Below are 20,295 nucleotides of genomic sequence, written 5' to 3'. Positions count from 1 at the left end.
CTTTAAGAAAGCTTCTCTATGTCCGAGGAAACCGTATCAATATGACTACCCATTTGTCCTTTTATATATACCTTTCGAGAGCTGAAAATCTCTTAGCATCGTTGCAAGACATGATCATCCTTTCTCTTACTTCACATTCCTCGTACTGGTCACAATCCTTTTAGTCCCACCTATCGAAGTTCGTTTTCTGACCCCACACTTTCCTCTCTTGTCCCATACTACCACACTTTATCCCTTTCACATGCCCATCTTCGAATTTTTACCCAAATAGCCCCGTGCTTTCCCTTCATCACTTTTGGAGGCTTCACTCACTCATGTTTCTTACTTTTTTTTCCCTTACCTTCCATACACTCACTGTCTTTATTTTCCAGATGTCATTGCATTAAAACTCTCCAAACTTAACCTGTAGTGAAAATAACATCAGCTTACCTGGTAACGTTTGTCACTTGAAATTTACTGCCCTGTTTGATCAATGCATTCAATATACCGCAACGTCAGTTGCTGGGATACAAATACCCGCTGATACAGCCATATATGGGATATCATATGCATACATACATATATAATTACTAACACTTCGCTTACAAAATATTTCCAAACGCTATTCAAACTCACCCTAGTTCTAGAGCTGTGATGCCCTTTTTTTTCTCTTCACCGGTCTAGTTCGCCTCGTCCTACGCGACCTCCTAAGGTTTCCAACCACTCCGCATACTCCAATTTCCTTTAGGCTACTCTAGCTTCTCATTTGTCTCTTATGTCTGAATTTATAGGACTTTTAGTGCACTTCCCAAGGGGTCACCCATCCTAGTATTTCTCTCACCCCAGCATGCTTAAACTTGGAACTCTGATGAAATCCGGTGCGTTGATGCTGGCATGATCGCATCCACCTCACCGCATGACCTTCACCACATAATCTAGGGCAAGTTGAGATCTTAACAGATTCCAAAACATTCTCGTAATACATCTCCCTCCAAATTAGAAAGGGTCTCTTACTCTTCCAACTACGCAATTACTATTTTGGCCTTTTTAATACTCAATATTCATCTTTCATCTGTATGTGTATGACTACATTTCATCCTAGATTTCCAGATTGCCAATGGTGGCGAAAACACCTTGGTCGTTGTTACTTATAAATACTTGGTTATCGGCCCCTTTGGATTTTCGCTCGCCGCTATTAAGTAATAATCTACAGCAAATACACATACATAAAAAATTACAATAAAGGCTCATATACTTATAACTGATCGGTCTCTAATCTGATCTGGTAGACTATAAGGTGAAGTGTGCCCATCGTCATCGTCTACCCACCATCTGCTCGTCTGGCTTTCATCATCTCTATCATCTGAGTCCGAGGGATATAGCTAACCGGGAAATTCCTGGTTTACCGATGGGCAGGATAGGGTGGCTAGAGTAATCTGTAATACTCACCGGGAAGGCTGGTCTGACGTAGTGCTCAGCCATAGAAGCAGCTAGTACGGCCTCGGATATCTCCTCCTCCGATGTCCCAGACATTAATTGTATGGTGTGCACATCAATATCTATACATATCACAAGAGTCTCCAGCATATCTTCAAACGAAAGGAGTTGAACCTGCGGCAGAGGCGGTGGTTAGAATTGTTGAAAGACTATGATGTGGACATTTTGTACCACCCCAGAAAACCTAACGTAGTAGCCGATGCGCTTAGCCGTTGATCAATGGGTAGCTTATGTGAAGTTCCTTCAGAAAAGAAGGAGATGGTTCGGGAGCTCCATCGATTAACAAGTTTTGGAACACGTGCAATTGATTCGGGTAGTACAGGCATCAGCATTAATGACCCCACAGTTTCATCCTTGAATATAGAAGTGAAGGAATGGTAATATGAAGATTCTCAATTAAGTCGATACCGAGATCTATCTCGTGAAAAGGAAAAGTCTCTATTTGAAGTCTCCGTAGATGGGGTCCTTAGATATCGAGGCAGGCTATGTGTACCGGATGTGGCGAAATTACGCCAGCGAATTCTAGAAGAAGCCCATTATTCTCGGTATTCTATTCATCCTGTGCAACTAAAATGTATCTGACCTCAAATTGATATGATGGTAGGATGGCATGAAGAGGGACATAGCAGATTTTGTAGCACAATGTCCGAATTGCCAACAGGTAAAAGCCGAACATCAGAAGCCAGGGGGCTTGTTGCAAGCAATGGAAATTCCTACGTGGAAATGGGAAGTAATTAACATGGATTTCATCGTGGGATTACCTCGTTCCCGTGGCAGGTATGACTCTATATGGGTGATCGTGGATAAGCTGACGAAAGCAGCCCATTTTCTTCCAGTCAAGACCACGTACTCAGCAGAAGACTATGCAAGGTTGTATCTAAAAGAAATTGTACGACTTCGTGGAATTCCTTTGGCCATTATTACAGACAGAGGGGCATAGTTTACAACCAAGTTTTGGAAGTCCTTCCAAGAAGGTTTGGGTACTCAAGTTAAGCTCAGCATGGCATTTCATCCACAGACTGACGGACAAGCCGAGCGTACTATTCAGACCTTGGAGGATATGTTACGAGCATGTGTGCTGGATTTTTGTGGAAGTTGGGACGATAATTTGCCGCTAATTGAATTTGCATATAACAACAACTATCATTCCAGTGTACAAATGGCTCCATATGAAGCCTTATATGGAAGGAAATGTAGATCTCCAATTGGATGGTTCGAAATAGGAGAAGCACAACTAATGGGACCTGAATTGATCCAACAAGCAATAGAAAAAGTCAAGGTGATCCAAGGTCGGTGGTTGACAACCCAAAGTCGCCAAAAGTCTTATGCGGACAATCGCCAACGAAATTTGGAATTTCAGGTTGATGATTGGGTATTTTTAAAAGTGTCTCCCATGAAAGGGGTGATGAGATTTGGTAAGAAAGCGAAATTGAGTCCCCGATACATTGGACCCTACAAAATCATCCGCAAGTTGGGTCAGGTAGCCTATGAATTGGATTTGCCTTCGGAACGTGAAGCAGTTCACCCAGTCTTCCATGTTTCAATGCTCCGCAAATGTATTGGAGACCCGACAAGGATAGTTCCGGTTGATGATGTGCAGGTGATAGAGAAGTTGACCTATGAAGAAGTACTTATTGCTATTTTAGATAGACAGGTGCGGAGACTTCGAAATAAAGAGGTAGCTTCGGTTAAAGTCTTATGGCGGAGTAGCAATCAGGAAGAAATGACTTGGGAAGCAGAAGAGAGCATGAAGTCCAAGTACCCACACTTATTCCAACCCCCGGGAGAGATCCAAGATGAAACACCGATGATATGAGGTATGTACGCTTCATTTTTATGCTTTTGGTCGTGTGTGGCCATGGATATGTTGATATTGTGATGTAGCCCGGTGGGGCGATGATATTATGGGTTGTTATGACAGGCTGGTAGTGTCAAATTACAGGGGAAACTCTGGCGAAATGTTCATAGAATTCCGAGTGTTTAACATTCGAGGACGAATGTCCCAAAAGGGGGGAATAATGTTACACCTCGGAAAAGTCCCCGTACATGTACAATGATTAGACCAACGAAGGGAATGAGTGTGCAACATTTTACTAAGTAGGGAATGACGATTCATGAATTTTTGGGAATAAGAAAGTTGTAGAATTTCAATTCAGCCAGTGGTCGTAAAGCAGAATACGGCCCGTAAAGTGATTTACGGACCGTATACTGCCATCGTTCCAAAAATTTCAACTTTCTGTCCAAAGTTTAAATGGTAAAATACGACCCAGTTTACGGACCGTAAACTGAAATACGGCCCGTAAACTGTGGCCGTAAACCATCATGACCTTTAGCAAACCTTTCTGTTTTGATATGTTTAAATACGACCACGTTATACGGCCCGTAAACTAGTATACGGTCCGTAAAATATGGTTTACGACCACTGTACACCCGAAGACTGTTCATTAAAAATCAGATTTTAGCTATTAAAAATGAGGGACCCAAGTTCATTTTCTCATTTCATCTTCACGAAATTCCTCCCTAGAAATCTCTAGAACACTTCAACCACAAGAATACCAAGGAAATCAATGATCATCAACACCTAATCTATGAAACAAAGTGTAAGAAACCTAATTGGAAGTCATCTCCTTCAAGAAATTCCAATGAGGTGAAGAAGGGTTTTGGTGCTAAAGAAGTGATTCCACTCTAGGCTTGTTCCACCATCATCTAAGGTATGTTTCATGACTTTATCATGTTATTTAAGGTATTGGAAAGCTAAGATGCTTGAAATGTAGAAGAACATAGAAAATGGGCCATTACTGAGTGAATAGTGTCACAATTGAATGATAGTTGAATGTAATCATGAACGTTGATAAATTGTGATGATGAGCTAAAACCATTAAATGTGGAGAAATTGGAGAAAAATGGTGGATTTTGCTAAATATAGATAAGGGATGAATGTTGATACGATATTGTGAGTGTTTTGTAAATGTTGGGAGTTGAAATAGGACATGAGAAAAGTAGTAGAAACAAAGGAAACGCTGCCCAATTTTCTCTAGAAATAACGATGCGTTCTTATGGTCGATTGACTAACTATAATGCGTATTCTCTCGTGAAGGTAACAACGTGATATTGAAGGAGAACAAGTGAACGATAGCTTAGCTAAACGACAAAGGTATGTGAGCCTAGTCCTTTCCTTTCTATGGCATGAATCCCATGACATGATTCTTCTTCCTTTTCATGACTCTTCTATATCTCGGAAAGCCAAGAGCCTACGATCATGACTAGTTATATATATATATATATATATGAGACAAGAACTATGCTATGAACTATGCTATGAGCCCAATAACAATATAATGTTTCCATAAAGTAGATGATGTTATTCGTTGTGTACACTCACCTTATATACTAATCCCTTCAAGGTGAGCCAGGATGTTCACAAATGTTCATAATGGAATCTAGGGTTCACGACCTTACGTCACCTCGATAAAGGATAGTTGTTCTAGAGTCTTTATGCATGTACTATGATAAGCATATTATGATGACATTACACCGTGCCTATAAGGCCGGACAGCACCGTTAAGGCGGGCGGCTTTCAAATGATTACACCGTGTCTATATGGCACGGGCAGCACCACTAGTGGGCGGCATGAGATGATAATAAGCATAAAGGTAAGTCAGTATGCATTGCTTTTCATATGATTCCCAGTCAGGTACAGTTGCTCCATACTTGATGCCCCCTTTACTTTCTTGATGTGTTCTTTTTGTTCATGCCTCTCATACTCAGTACAACATTCGTACTGACGTCCGTTTTCTTTAGACGCTGTGTTCATGCCCACAGGTAGACAGGGAGGCGAGCTCGATCCGGATTCTTAGGAGCTGTCAGCTGATTGAAAGCACTCCATTATTCGGAGGTGCTTATGATTATCATTTTGGTACATATGTATATTTTGGGGCATGACGGAGTCTTGTTCCGTCTACATGTATAGTATGTCAGTAGAGGCTCGTAGATGCGTAGTGTGGTTAGATGGTCTCACAAGTTTATTATAGCATGCCTGTATATATTATATATATTATTTTGATGGCCTAATGAGGCATTTGTATATATATATAGACTAATTGTGTTTTCCACCCAAAAATGATTTTCATACAATCATGAATGATGAAGAAGCATAAATGACTATGACAAGTGAGAAAATAAGGGGTGCTCGGTGGTCAGCCTTGGGTACCCGTCACGGCCCCTAGCTGGGTCGTGACAGCTGGTGTTCCTACTCCGGGGGGAGGTTCACAGACTAGAGTTGGGGCACAAACCAATTAGCAGAGATCTATTCGTGTAGCACATCCCGCTGCGGTTATGGTTCCTCGGATTGATGCAATACCGTCCCCGGGAGATGATCTTAGACCCATGGCGGGCCCTATTATGACCTTAACTGATCAGGACCTAGTTGGAAGGTTTAGGAAATTGTAGTCGTCGAGGTTCTCGGGTACTTCTGGAGAGGACGCATATGAGTTCATCTTGGATATGCATGAGTTGTTACATAGGATGGGGATCGTAGAGTCCCATGGAGTTGACTATGTGTCCTACCAGTTTTGCAGAGACGTAAAGACTTGGTGGAGGTATTTTCCTGTTCTCCTCCACTGACTTGGACACAGTTCTATTGGGCTTTCCTTAAGAAGTATGTGCCCCGGGAAGTGAGAGAGGCGCGTAGGGAGGAGTTTCTACATCTACAGCAGAGGGGATTGTATATGGAGGCCTATGTGACTTGCTATCTGTATCTGGCCCGTTATTCAGCTCCCTTAATCCCTGCTGAGCCTCACCGGATTCGACGCTTTGTTGGTGTGCTCGTTGGTTCTCTTTAGATTCCTTGCCTTCAGATGGAGGCTATGGGGGGCTTTCAAATGATTACACCGTGTCTATATGGCACGGGCAGCACCACTAGTAGGCGGCATGAGATGATAATAAGCATAAAGGTAAGTCAGTATGCATTGCTTTTCATATGATTCCCAGTCAGGTACAGTTGCTCCATACTTGATGCCCCCTTTACTTTCTTGATGTGTTCTTTTTGTTCATGCCTCTCATACTCAGTACAACATTCGTACTGACGTCCGTTTTCTTTAGACGCTGTGTTCATGCCCACAGGTAGACAGGGAGGCGAGCTCGATCCGGATTCTTAGGAGCTGTCAGCTGATTGAAAGCACTCCATTATTCGGAGGTGCTTATGATTATCATTTTGGTACATATGTATATTTTGGGGCATGACGGAGTCTTGTTCCGTCTACATGTATAGTATGTCAGTAGAGGCTCGTAGATGCGTAGTGTGGTTAGATGGTCTCACAAGTTTATTATAGCATGCCTGTATATATTATATATATTATTTTGATGGCCTAATGAGGCATTTGTATATATATATAGACTAATTGTGTTTTCCACCCAAAAATGATTTTCATACAATCATGAATGATGAAGAAGCATAAATGACTATGACAAGTGAGAAAATAAGGGGTGCTCGGTGGTCAGCCTTGGGTACCCGTCACGGCCCCTAGCTGGGTCGTGACAGCTGGTGTTCCTACTCCGGGGGGAGGTTCACAGACTAGAGTTGGGGCACAAACCAATTAGCAGAGATCTATTCGTGTAGCACATCCCGCTGCGGTTATGGTTCCTCGGATTGATGCAATACCGGCCCCGGGAGATGATCTTAGACCCATGGCGGGCCCTATTATGACCTTAACTGATCAGGACCTAGTTGGAAGGTTTAGGAAATTGTAGTCGTCGAGGTTCTCGGGTACTTCTGGAGAGGACGCATATGAGTTCATCTTGGATATGCATGAGTTGTTACATAGGATGGGGATCGTAGAGTCCCATGGAGTTGACTATGTGTCCTACCAGTTTTGCAGAGACGTAAAGACTTGGTGGAGGTATTTTCCTGTTCTCCTCCACTGACTTGGACACAGTTCTATTGGGCTTTCCTTAAGAAGTATGTGCCCCGGGAAGTGAGAGAGGCGCGTAGGGAGGAGTTTCTACATCTACAGCAGAGGGGATTGTATATGGAGGCCTATGTGACTTGCTATCTGTATCTGGCCCGTTATTCAGCTCCCTTAATCCCTGCTGAGCCTGACCGGATTCGACGCTTTGTTGGTGTGCTCGTTGGTTCTCTTTAGATTCCTTGCCTTCAGATGGAGGCTATGGGGGGCTTTCAAATGATTACACCGTGTCTATATGGCACGGGCAGCACCACTAGTAGGCGGCATGAGATGATAATAAGCATAAAGGTAAGTCAGTATGCATTGCTTTTCATATGATTCCCAGTCAGGTACAGTTGCTCCATACTTGATGCCCCCTTTACTTTCTTGATGTGTTCTTTTTGTTCATGCCTCTCATACTCAGTACAACATTCGTACTGACGTCCGTTTTCTTTAGACGCTGTGTTCATGCCCACAGGTAGACAGGGAGGCGAGCTCGATCCGGATTCTTAGGAGCTGTCAGCTGATTGAAAGCACTCCATTATTCGGAGGTGCTTATGATTATCATTTTGGTACATATGTATATTTTGGGGCATGACGGAGTCTTGTTCCGTCTACATGTATAGTATGTCAGTAGAGGCTCGTAGATGCGTAGTGTGGTTAGATGGTCTCACAAGTTTATTATAGCATGCCTGTATATATTATATATATTATTTTGATGGCCTAATGAGGCATTTGTATATATATATAGACTAATTGTGTTTTCCACCCAAAAATGATTTTCATACAATCATGAATGATGAAGAAGCATAAATGACTATGACAAGTGAGAAAATAAGGGGTGCTCGGTGGTCAGCCTTGGGTACCCGTCACGGCCCCTAGCTGGGTCGTGACAGCTGGTGTTCCTACTCCGGGGGGAGGTTCACAGACTAGAGTTGGGGCACAAACCAATTAGCAGAGATCTATTCGTGTAGCACATCCCGCTGCGGTTATGGTTCCTCGGATTGATGCAATACCGGCCCCGGGAGATGATCTTAGACCCATGGCGGGCCCTATTATGACCTTAACTGATCAGGACCTAGTTGGAAGGTTTAGGAAATTGTAGTCGTCGAGGTTCTCGGGTACTTCTGGAGAGGACGCATATGAGTTCATCTTGGATATGCATGAGTTGTTACATAGGATGGGGATCGTAGAGTCCCATGGAGTTGACTATGTGTCCTACCAGTTTTGCAGAGACGTAAAGACTTGGTGGAGGTATTTTCCTGTTCTCCTCCACTGACTTGGACACAGTTCTATTGGGCTTTCCTTAAGAAGTATGTGCCCCGGGAAGTGAGAGAGGCGCGTAGGGAGGAGTTTCTACATCTACAGCAGAGGGGATTGTATATGGAGGCCTATGTGACTTGCTATCTGTATCTGGCCCGTTATTCAGCTCCCTTAATCCCTGCTGAGCCTGACCGGATTCGACGCTTTGTTGGTGTGCTCGTTGGTTCTCTTTAGATTCCTTGCCTTCAGATGGAGGCTATGGGGGGCTTTCAAATGATTACACCGTGTCTATATGGCACGGGCAGCACCACTAGTGGGCGGCATGAGATGATAATAAGCATAATGGTAAGTCAGTATGCATTGCTTTTCATATGATTCCCAGTCAGGTACAGTTGCTCCATACTTGATGCCCCCTTTACTTTCTTGATGTGTTCTTTTTGTTCATGCCTCTCATACTCAGTACAACATTCGTACTGATGTCCGTTTTCTTTAGACGCTGTGTTCATGCCCACAGGTAGACAGGGAGGCGAGCTCGATCCGGATTCTTAGGAGCTGTCAGCTGATTGAAAGCACTCCATTATTCGGAGGTGCTTATGATTATCATTTTGGTACATATGTATATTTTGGGGCATGACGGAGTCTTGTTCCGTCTACATGTATAGTATGTCAGTAGAGGCTCGTAGATGCGTAGTGTGGTTAGATGGTCTCACAAGTTTATTATAGCATGCCTGTATATATTATATATATTATTTTGATGGCCTAATGAGGCATTTGTATATATATATAGACTAATTGTGTTTTCCACCCAAAAATGATTTTCATACAATCATGAATGATGAAGAAGCATAAATGACTATGACAAGTGAGAAAATAAGGGGTGCTCGGTGGTCAGCCTTGGGTACCCGTCACGGCCCCTAGCTGGGTCGTGACAGCTGGTGTTCCTACTCCGGGGGGAGGTTCACAGACTAGAGTTGGGGCACAAACCAATTAGCAGAGATCTATTCGTGTAGCACATCCCGCTGCGGTTATGGTTCCTCGGATTGATGCAATACCGGCCCCGGGAGATGATCTTAGACCCATGGCGGGCCCTATTATGACCTTAACTGATCAGGACCTAGTTGGAAGGTTTAGGAAATTGTAGTCGTCGAGGTTCTCGGGTACTTCTGGAGAGGACGCATATGAGTTCATCTTGGATATGCATGAGTTGTTACATAGGATGGGGATCGTAGAGTCCCATGGAGTTGACTATGTGTCCTACCAGTTTTGCAGAGACGTAAAGACTTGGTGGAGATATTTTCCTGTTCTCCTCCACTGACTTGGACACAGTTCTATTGGGCTTTCCTTAAGAAGTATGTGCCCCGGGAAGTGAGAGAGGCGCGTAGGGAGGAGTTTCTACATCTACAGCAGAGGGGATTGTATATGGAGGCCTATGTGACTTGCTATCTGTATCTGGCCCGTTATTCAGCTCCCTTAATCCCTGCTGAGCCTGACCGGATTCGACGCTTTGTTGGTGTGCTCGTTGGTTCTCTTTAGATTCCTTGCCTTCAGATGGAGGCTATGGGGGCATCCTTCCAGTCCATCGTTGAGCATGCTTCTTTAGTCGAGGCCGCTAAGGCCGGTGCATTTTGAGGGGGTAGTGAGAGGACGCCGCGACAGTTTTGGAGTTATGGTAGTTCCAGCTCGAGGGGTGCCGGTCAGTCTTCTAGGTCGTATCATCCATATTCAGGCCGCCCTGTACATTCATCTTTGCAGGCTTCCTCTAGTGAGCCACCCAGACAGAGAGCTTCTGAGATCTCGTTTTCTAGACTAGTAGACAAGGTTGTTCCAGCCGGGTCCTCAGCTTCAGTCTATCAGTCTCCACCCTCTAAGGGGTGTTTTGTGTGTGGAGAGTTCGGTTATTATGCAAGGGGGTGTCCCCGATCCAGACAGGATCATCAGTCCTAGAGGACTCCGGTATCGTCAGGTAGTCTAAGAGGGGCGATCCTCAGTCAGGCCTTGGCGGTTCTCAGTTTTCTAGTGGTGGATCCCAGGTTGGTAGATGTCACAACCCAGTTAGGGGCCGCGACGGGTTCCCGAGGCTGACCACTGAGCACTCCTTATTTCCTCACTTGTCATAGTCATTTACGCTTCTTTATCATTCATGATTGTGCGAAAATCATTTTTGGGTGGAAAACACAATTAATCTATATATATACAAATGCCTCATTAGGCCATCAAAATAATATATATAATATATACATGCACGCTGTAATAAACTTGTGAGACCATCTAACCCACACTACGCATCTACGAGCCTCTACTGACATACTATACATGTAGACGGAACAAGACTCCGTCATGCCCAAAATATACGTATATACCAAAAGGATAATCATAAGCACCTCCGGACAATAGAGTGCTTTCAATCAGCTGACAGCTCCTAAGAATCTAGATCGAGCTCGCCTCCCTGTCTACCTGTTGGCATGAACACAGCGTCCAAAGAAAACGAACGTCAGTACGAATGTTGTACTGAGTATGAGAGGCATGAACAAAACAACACATCAAGAAAGTAAATGAGGCATCAAGTATGGAGCAACTGTACCTGACTGGAAATCATATGAGAAGTAATGCATGCTGACTTACTTTTATGCTTATCATCATCTCATGTATGCATATCATATGTATATATATCTAAACTACCCGACCATATAGGTGCGGTGTGATAATCAGTAACATTAGCCCGCGTCCAGGCCTCCCGCGTCCGGGGTACCATCTCATGCCGCCCACTAGTGGTGTCGGCCCATGCCAACTGGCCATGGTGTATCGTATAGCTGCCCGCTTTCGCGGTCACTGCCCGGCCAACTAGGCCCGGTGTGATGCAATCATGACATGCTCATCATAAAATATTTATAATGATATGCTTATCAAAATATACTTATCATCATACATGCACAAGGACACTAGAACAACTGTATTATATCGAGGTGACGTAAGGTCGTGAACCCTCGATTCCATTATGAGCAATTATGAACATTCTGCCTCACCTTGAAGGGATTAGGATATAAGGTGAGTGTGTTCAAGGAACAACATCATTTACTTTATAAGAACGTCACATCATATATCTTGACTTATGTAGCTATGCATGATCTTAGGCTTTTGGCTTTCCAGGATATAGGAGAATCATGAAAAGGGAGAAGAATCACATCACGGGATTCATGCCATAGAAAGGAAAGGACTAGCCTCGCATACCTTTGTCATTTAGCTAAGCTATCGTTCACTTGTTCTCCTTCAATATCACGTTGTTACCTTCACGAGAGAATACGCATTATAATTAGTCAATCGACCATAAGAACGCATCGTTATTTCTAGAGAAAATTGGGCAGCGTTTCCTTTGTTTCCACTACTTTTCTCATATTCTATTTCAACTCCCAAACATTTACAACAACACTCACAGTATCGTATCAACATTCATCACTTATCTATATTTAGCAAAATTCGCCATTTTTCTCCAATTTCTCCACATTTAATGGTTTTAGCTCATCGTCATAATTTTGCTTACTTCACACCTATTCCATGGTCTATACGCCATTTATAACGTATTCATCATCACAACACATCAACGTTCATGATTCCATTCAACTATCATTCAATTGTGACACTATTCACTCAGTAATGACCCATTTTATATGTTCTTCTACATTTCAAGCATTTTAGCTTTCCAATACCTTAAATAACATGATAAAGTCGCGAAACATACCTTAGATAATGGTAGAACAAGCCTAGAGTGGAATCACTTCTTTAGCACCAAAACCCTTCTTCACCTCTTTTGGAATTTCTTGAAGGAGATGACTTCCAATTAGATTTCATACACTTTGTTTCATAGATTTGGTGTTGATGATCATTGATTTCCTTGGTATTCTTATGGTTGAACTGTTTGGAGTGTTCTAGAGATTTCTTGAAGGTTATAGATGAAGTATGAATGAAAATGAATGAGAAAGTCACTTATAATAATCACAAAATCTGATTTTTAATGAATAGTCGTCGGGGTGTACAGTGGTCGTAAACCACAGTTTGCAGACCGTATACTAGTTTACGGGCAGTATAACGTGATCGTATTTAAGCATATCAAAACAGAACGGTTGGCTGGAGGTCATGATGGTTTACGACCACAGTTTACGGGCCGTATTTCAGTTTACAGGCCGTAAACTGGGTCGTATTTTACCATTTAAACTTTGGACAGAAAGTTGAAATTTTTTGGAACGTTGGAGGACGATGGCAGTATACGGGTCCGTAAATCACTTTACGGGCCGTATTCTATTTTACGACCACTGGCTGAATTGAAATTCTACAACTTTCTTATTTCCAAAAAAATTCATGAATCGCTAGTCCCTACTTAGTAAAACGTCGCACACTCATACCCTTCGTTGGTCTATTCATTGTACATGTACGGGGACTTTTCCGAGGTGTAACATTCTTCCCCCCTTTTTGGAACATTCGTCCTCGAATGTTAAACACTCGGAATTCTACGAAAATTTCACCAGAGCTTGCCCTGTAATTTGATACTACCAGCCTGTCATAACAACCCATAATATCATCACCTCTCAGGGCTACATCACAATATCAACATATCCATGGCCACACACGACCAAAAGTATAAAAATGAAGCGTACATACCTCATATCGTCGGCGTTTCATCTTGGATCTCTCCCGGGGGTTGGAATAAGTGTGGGTACTTTGACTTCATGCTCTCTTCTGCTTCCCAAGTCATTTCTTCCCAATTGCTACTCCGCCATAAGACTTTAACCGAAGCTACCTCTTTATTTCGAAGTTTCCGCACCTTTCTATCTAAAATAGCAATAGGTACTTCTTCATAGGTCAGCTTCTCTGTCACCTGCACATCATCAACCGGGACTATTCTTGTTGGGTCTCCAATACATTTGGGGAGCATCGAAACATGAAAGACTGGGTGAACTGCTTCAAGCTCCGAAGATAAATCCAATTCATAGGCTACCTGACCCACCTTGCGGATGATTTTGTAAGGTCCAATGTATCGGGGACTCAATTTCCCTTTCTTACCAAATCTCATCACCCCTTTCATGGGCGACACTTTTAAAAATACCCAATCATCAACCGAAAATTACAAGTTTCGTCAGCGATTGTCCGCATAAGACTTGTGGCGACTTTGGGCTGTCAACAACCAATCTTGGATCACCTTGACTTTTTCTATTGCTTGTTGGATCAATTCAGGGCCCATTAGTTGTGCTTCTCCTATTTCAAACCATCCGATTGGAGATCTACATTTCCTTCCATATAAAGCTTCATATGGAGCCATTTGTATACTGGAATGATAGTTGTTGTTATAAGCAAATTCAATTAGCGGCAAATGATCGTCCCAACTTCCACCAAAATCCAGCACACATGCTCGTAACATATCCTCCAAGGTCTGAATAGTACGCTCAGCTTGTCCGTCAGTCTGTGAATGAAATGCCGTGCTAAGCTTCACTTGAGTGCCTAGACCTTCTTGAAAGGATTTCCAGAATTAGGTTGTAAACTGTGCCCCTCTGTCTGTAATGATAGATAATGGGATTCCATGGAGTCGCACAATTTCTTTGAGATACAACCTTGCATAGTCTTCTGCCGAGTACGTGGTCTTGACTGGAAGAAAATGGGCTGCTTTTGTCAGCCTATCCACGATCACCCATTTAGAGTCATACCTGCCACGGGAACGGGGTAATCCCACGACGAAATCCAGGTTTATCACTTCCCATTTCCATGTAGGGATTTCTATTGCTTGCAACAAGCCCCCTGGCTTCTGATGTTCGGCTTTTACCTGTTGGCAATTCAGATATTGTGCTACAAAATCTGCTATGTCCCTCTTCATGCCATCCCACTAGTATATCAATTTGAGGTCATAATACATTTTAGTTGCACCGGGATGAATAGAATACCGAAAATAATGTGCTTCCTCTAAAATCCGTTGGCGCAATTCTGCCACATCCGGTACACATAGCCTGCCTCAATATCTAAGGATCCCATCTATAGAAACTTCAAATGGAGACTTTTCCTTTTCACTAGATAGATCTCGGTATCGGCTTAATTGAGGATCTTCATATTGCCGTTCCTTCACTTCTATATTCAAGGATGAAACTGTGGGGTCATTAATGCTAGTGCCTGTACTACCCGAATCAATTGCACGTATTCCAAGACTTGTTAATCGACGGAGCTCTCGAACCATCTCCTTCTTTTCTGAAGGAACTTCACATAAGCTACCCATTGATCGACGGCTAAGCGCATCGGCTACTACGTTAGCTTTTTCGGGGTGGTACAAAATGTCCACATCATAGTCTTTCAACAATTCTAACCACCGCCTCTACCGCAGGTTCAACTCCTTCTGTTTGAAGATATGCTGGAGACTCTTGTGATCTGTATAGATATCGACGTGCACACCATACAAATAATGCCTCCATATCATTAAGGCATAATTAACCGCGGCCAATTCAAGATCATGAGTTGGATAATTCTTCTCATGCTTCCGTAACTGTCTCGAAGCGTATACAATCACCTTCCCATGCTGCATCACAATACACAACATAGCCATCTGGCCCTTCTGGAAGTGTTAGTACTGGAGCTGAGGTCAACCTGTCTTTCAACTCTTGGAAACTACCCTCGCATGCATCGTTCCACTGAAATTTTGCCTACTTCTGGGTTAGCTTCGTCAACGGAGCTGAAATAGATGAAAAGCCCTCTCCAAACCTTCTATAATAACCTGCCAAACCCAGAAAACTACGAACTTCCGTAGGCATTATAGGCCTTGGCCAAGTCTTCACAGCTTCTATTTTCTGAGTGTCAACTCGGATGCCATCATCTGAAATAACATGACCTAGGAATGCCACAAAATTTAGCCAAAACTCGCACTTTGAGAATTTTGCATATAATTCCCGAGCTTGAAGAATGCCAAGAACAATTCTTAGATGATCTACATGTTCTGTTTCTGTGTGAGAATACACTAGAATATAATCATTGAATACTATCACGAAGAGATCCAAAAATGGCCTGAACACATTATTCATTAGATTCATGAACACTGCCGGGGCATTTGTCCACCCAAATGACATCACTCGGAACTCATAGTGGCCATACCTCGTTCTGAAGGCTGTTTTGGGAATATCTTCTTCTCTAATTCTCACTTGATGATAACCAGATCTCAGATCTATCTTGGAGAACCACTTAGCACCCTATAATTGGTCAAACAAATCATCAATTCTGGGGAGGGGATACTTGTTCTTTATTGTTACCTTGTTCAGGTGTCTATAATCGATGCACATCCGTAGATATCTGTCCTTCTTTCTCACGAACAAGACTGGTGCTCGCCACGGCGATGAACTGGGCCTTATAAACCCCTTTTCGAGCAAGTCCTTCAACTGTGCCTTCAGCTCTTTCAATTCTGCCGGAGCCATTCGATAAGGAGGAATAGAAATGGGCTCAGTGTCCGGCAATACATCAATAGTGAAGTCAATTTCCCTCTCAGGAGGAAGACCTGGTAGTTCGTCTGGAAAAACATCTGGGAATTCGTTCACTACCGGAACAGATTGGAAAGCTGGCGACTTTGCCTCGGTGTCATGAACCCAAACTAGATGGTAAATATAGCCTTTAGCTATCATCTTTCTTGCCTTAAGGTAGGAAATAAACCTACCCTTTGGGGATGCCGTATTACCCTTCCATTCAAGTACGGGCTCTCCCGGCAATCGACATTAGCATAACATGAGGCCAACCAATCCATACCCATAATTGCATCGAAATCTATCATTTCAAGCTCAATCAAATCGGCTTTAGTCTGGCGATCACATATCACAATGGCACAATTTTTGTATACTTTCCTCGCTATTACCGGATCACCAACCGGAGTGAATACCTCAAAAGGTTTAATGGGCTCGGATTTAACCCCTATACAATCTGCGACATATAGAGTAACGTAAGAGAAAGTAGAACCCGGATCGATCAAAGCATATACATCACGCGAAAATATAGTCAATCTACCTGTGACAACATCTGGGGAAGACTCAAGATCCTGTTACCCAGCTAAAGCATATACGCGGGGCTAAACGACACCTGAGGTAGATGCTCCCCCTCTGTCTCTGCCTCTATCTGCTGTAGTCTGAGGAGTCTGTGCTGTCGGGCGTACTGAAGAAGACCCACCTGCTGATCCCGTAGGCTGAGTCCCAACTCTACCCCTTGCTGAAGGGCAATCTCTCATCATATGACCAACCTGCCCGCAGGCGTAGCAAGCATCCGAACCCTGACGGCACTGTCCGGAATGCAGTCTACCGCACTGGCTGCACCGCGGTACTGAGGGTCTCCTCTGACTAGAATCTCCCCTAAACTGAGAATCTAAGGCCCTCGAACTCTGGCCCTGTCCTGTCTGAAAAGAACGATCAAAACCTCCTATCTGAGAATCTGGGAGGCGCACTAGTAGCTGACTGACCTCAGTGCCTAGAATGCATCTATCTCGGTCCCCTCTATATTCACTACTCGCTCCCATAGATCTAGCTCTATTACCTTGCCTTCTGTCATTATCACGATCACTTCTCTGCAGCTTTTGTCGTTCCTCAAGATTATGAGCATGTGCCTGTATTCGGAAAATATCCATCTCGTCTTGCAAAGAGGCCGTCAGACAATCTCTAAACAAATGTGGCCCCAAACCACTCACAAATCTGTGTACGTAATCGCCCATATCGGCCACCATGGTCGGGGCATACCTGGCCAGAGAATTAAACTGCATGCTATACTCTCGAGCACTCATGCTTCCTTGCTTCAGATTCAAGAACCTGTCCGCTTTAGCTCGGCGGACCTCGGGCGACAAATAATGGCGAATGAAAGCATCAACAAACTCTTGCCAAACGGGGGGAGGTGCATTTTCTGTCCTCGATTCTATCCAGTTGTTGTACCACAATACCGCCACATCGCGAAGTCTATAAGAACCCAACTCTACCGACCCGGTCTCAGAAGCATGCATAAGTGTCAACGTCCTCAGCATCTCTTTAATGAAGCCTTGTGGGTCCTCCTCCGGCTTCGACCCGAAAAATTCCAGAGGATTTAGAGTCAGGAAATCACGGGCTCTCATACTGGCGGAACGATCACTCGGGCCCGCACTCTGCCGCTGTGCCTAGGCGGCAACCAATTGCGTCAATAGATGAATAGCTTCGGTCACTTGTTGACCCGAAGAAACTGGTGGAGGAACTGGGACTGAGGCTCCTCCTTGCTCTTCTTCATTGGGCGAGGCCTCATTTTGTGATTCGCCCTCCTCTACATGCATCAAAGGCTCTCTTTCTGCCCGTCTTTTCATCGTAGTTTTGCCCTTCTGGGCGGCTGTGGCCTTTCCCTTTGGCGGCATTCTGAAATCATAACACACTTTTAGGAGGGATATAATCTTAGGCATCGCTCTATCGCACAATCTCATAAGAAGAAAGACAGTTATTTTCCTAAATGCCCTGTAGCCTCTTGTTTATTAGCGTGGCGCGCAACACACCATAAACAAGACTCTACTAGACACGGCTCGTAGACACTTTCTAGGACTGAACCGCTGTGATACCACTTCTGTCACGACCCAGCTAGGGGCCGCGACGGGTACCAAGGCTGACCACCGAGCACTCCTTATTTCCTCACTTGTCATAGTCATTTACACTTCTTTATCATTCATGATTGTGCGAAAATCATTTTTGGGTGGAAAACACAATTAGTCTATATATATACAAATGCCTCATTAGGCCATCAAAATAATATATATAATATATACATGCACGCTGTAATAAACTTGTGAGACCATCTAACCCACACTACGCATCTACGAGCCTCTACTGACATACTATACACATAGACGGAACAAGACTCCGTCATGCCCAAAATATACGTATGCACCAAAAGGATAATCATAAGCACCTCCGGACAATGGAGTGCTTTCAATCAGCTGACAACTCCTAAGAATCCGGATCGAGCTCGCCTCCCTGTCTACTGTGGGCATGAACACAGCGTCCAAAGAAAACGGACGTCAGTACGAATGTTATACTGAGTATGAGAGGCATGAACAAAAACAGCACATCAAGAAAGTAAAGGAGGCATCAAGTATGGAGCAACTGTACCTGACTGGAAATCATATGAGAAGTAATGCATGCTGAAATTTTTTTCGTTGATGCACAGTGAATAGACTAACGAAGGGTACAAAGTATGCGAGGTTTCAATAAGTAAGAAATAGCATTTGATGATCCCAATTGAGATTTCAAAGACATTCGAGGTAAGAGGAGAAAGTCTTCCAAGAAAGGCAAGGTATACGTTATGAATTGGAAAGGATTTAAGAGTAACAAGTTAATGATGACTTAATGATGTCCTGGAGATGAGTTATAACGTCTCTTATATTGTTAATGAGGTGTTAAACAAGTGTTAAGAAGGTTCCATAGGGATTGGAGAGCAAACGAGTCGACGAGAACGAGTTTCGGAATAACTGGGCATTATACGGTCCAACATACTGGCCGTATAAAATATACTGGCCGTATGTTAGGCCGTATATTCTGCCCAGAAAAGCAGCCTTCACTGGACCAAATCTACGGCCAGACATACGATCCATATAAATTATACGGACTGTATGTTGGTTCGTAGAACTGGGTCGGGACAGATTGTGAGTTATTAAAAAGGGGACCCAAGTTCATTTCATTTCATTTTCACTCCCCTTCTCTCAAGAACTCTCTAGAATATTTCTCCACACCTTTTCCACAAGAACTCAAGAGAAATTGATGATCAACTTCATCAAACCAAGAGAATCAAGTGTAAGAATTTCATTAAGGTTCATCCAAGACAAGAAATCCAAGTGGAAGTGGAACTAGGGTTTTGCTCAAGTGAAGTGTTTCCACCCAAAGTCCATTCCTACACCATCTAAGGTACGTTTTATGGCCTTTCCATGTTGTTTAAGGTATTGAGAGGTTGAAAGACATAGATTGTAGAAGGGGATAGAAAATAGGTCATGAATGTGAGAATAGTACCATTTTTTAGTAGTAGCTTGGAATGAGTCATGATTCTTGATATGTTGTGATTATAGTTATGTTATAAATGATATTAAGAATATGGGATAGACATTGTCTATGAGAAATTGTAATAGTGTGCAATGACCATGGATATGGATGATTTGAAATGAATTGGAAAATGTGGATAATATAGGTGTGTGAAGATTGTTGCTTATGATGTTATGAGTGCTATTATAAACGTTTGGGAGTTGATATACAATACGGAGAAAGTTGTATAAACAAAAGAGATGTTGCCCCATTTTCTCTAGCTTTAGTCAAGTATGCTAAGCTATCGATTATCTAATGTTAGTATAAACTCCAATGAAGGTAAAAACATAAGCATTGAAGGAGAACGTTTAAGTGATAAAATAGCTAAACGAAAAGGTATGTAAGGCTAACCCTTCTTTCAATAAGGCATGGTTCCTTGGATATATATCCATCCTTTCATGAGTCGATAATGTCCTCCAAATGATTCTATCTTTAAAGCTACTAGAGCTCATGATTCTCATTATATTACGATTCTACTAAATTCCTTATATGATGAGTGATCTTCTAAGGATGGATGTAATGAAACGATGATAGTA

Source organism: Lycium barbarum, chromosome 8 (genome assembly GCF_019175385.1).
Source record: "Lycium barbarum isolate Lr01 chromosome 8, ASM1917538v2, whole genome shotgun sequence".
NCBI classification, from domain to species: domain Eukaryota; kingdom Viridiplantae; phylum Streptophyta; class Magnoliopsida; order Solanales; family Solanaceae; genus Lycium; species Lycium barbarum.
This window is presented reverse-complemented; position numbering follows the sequence as displayed.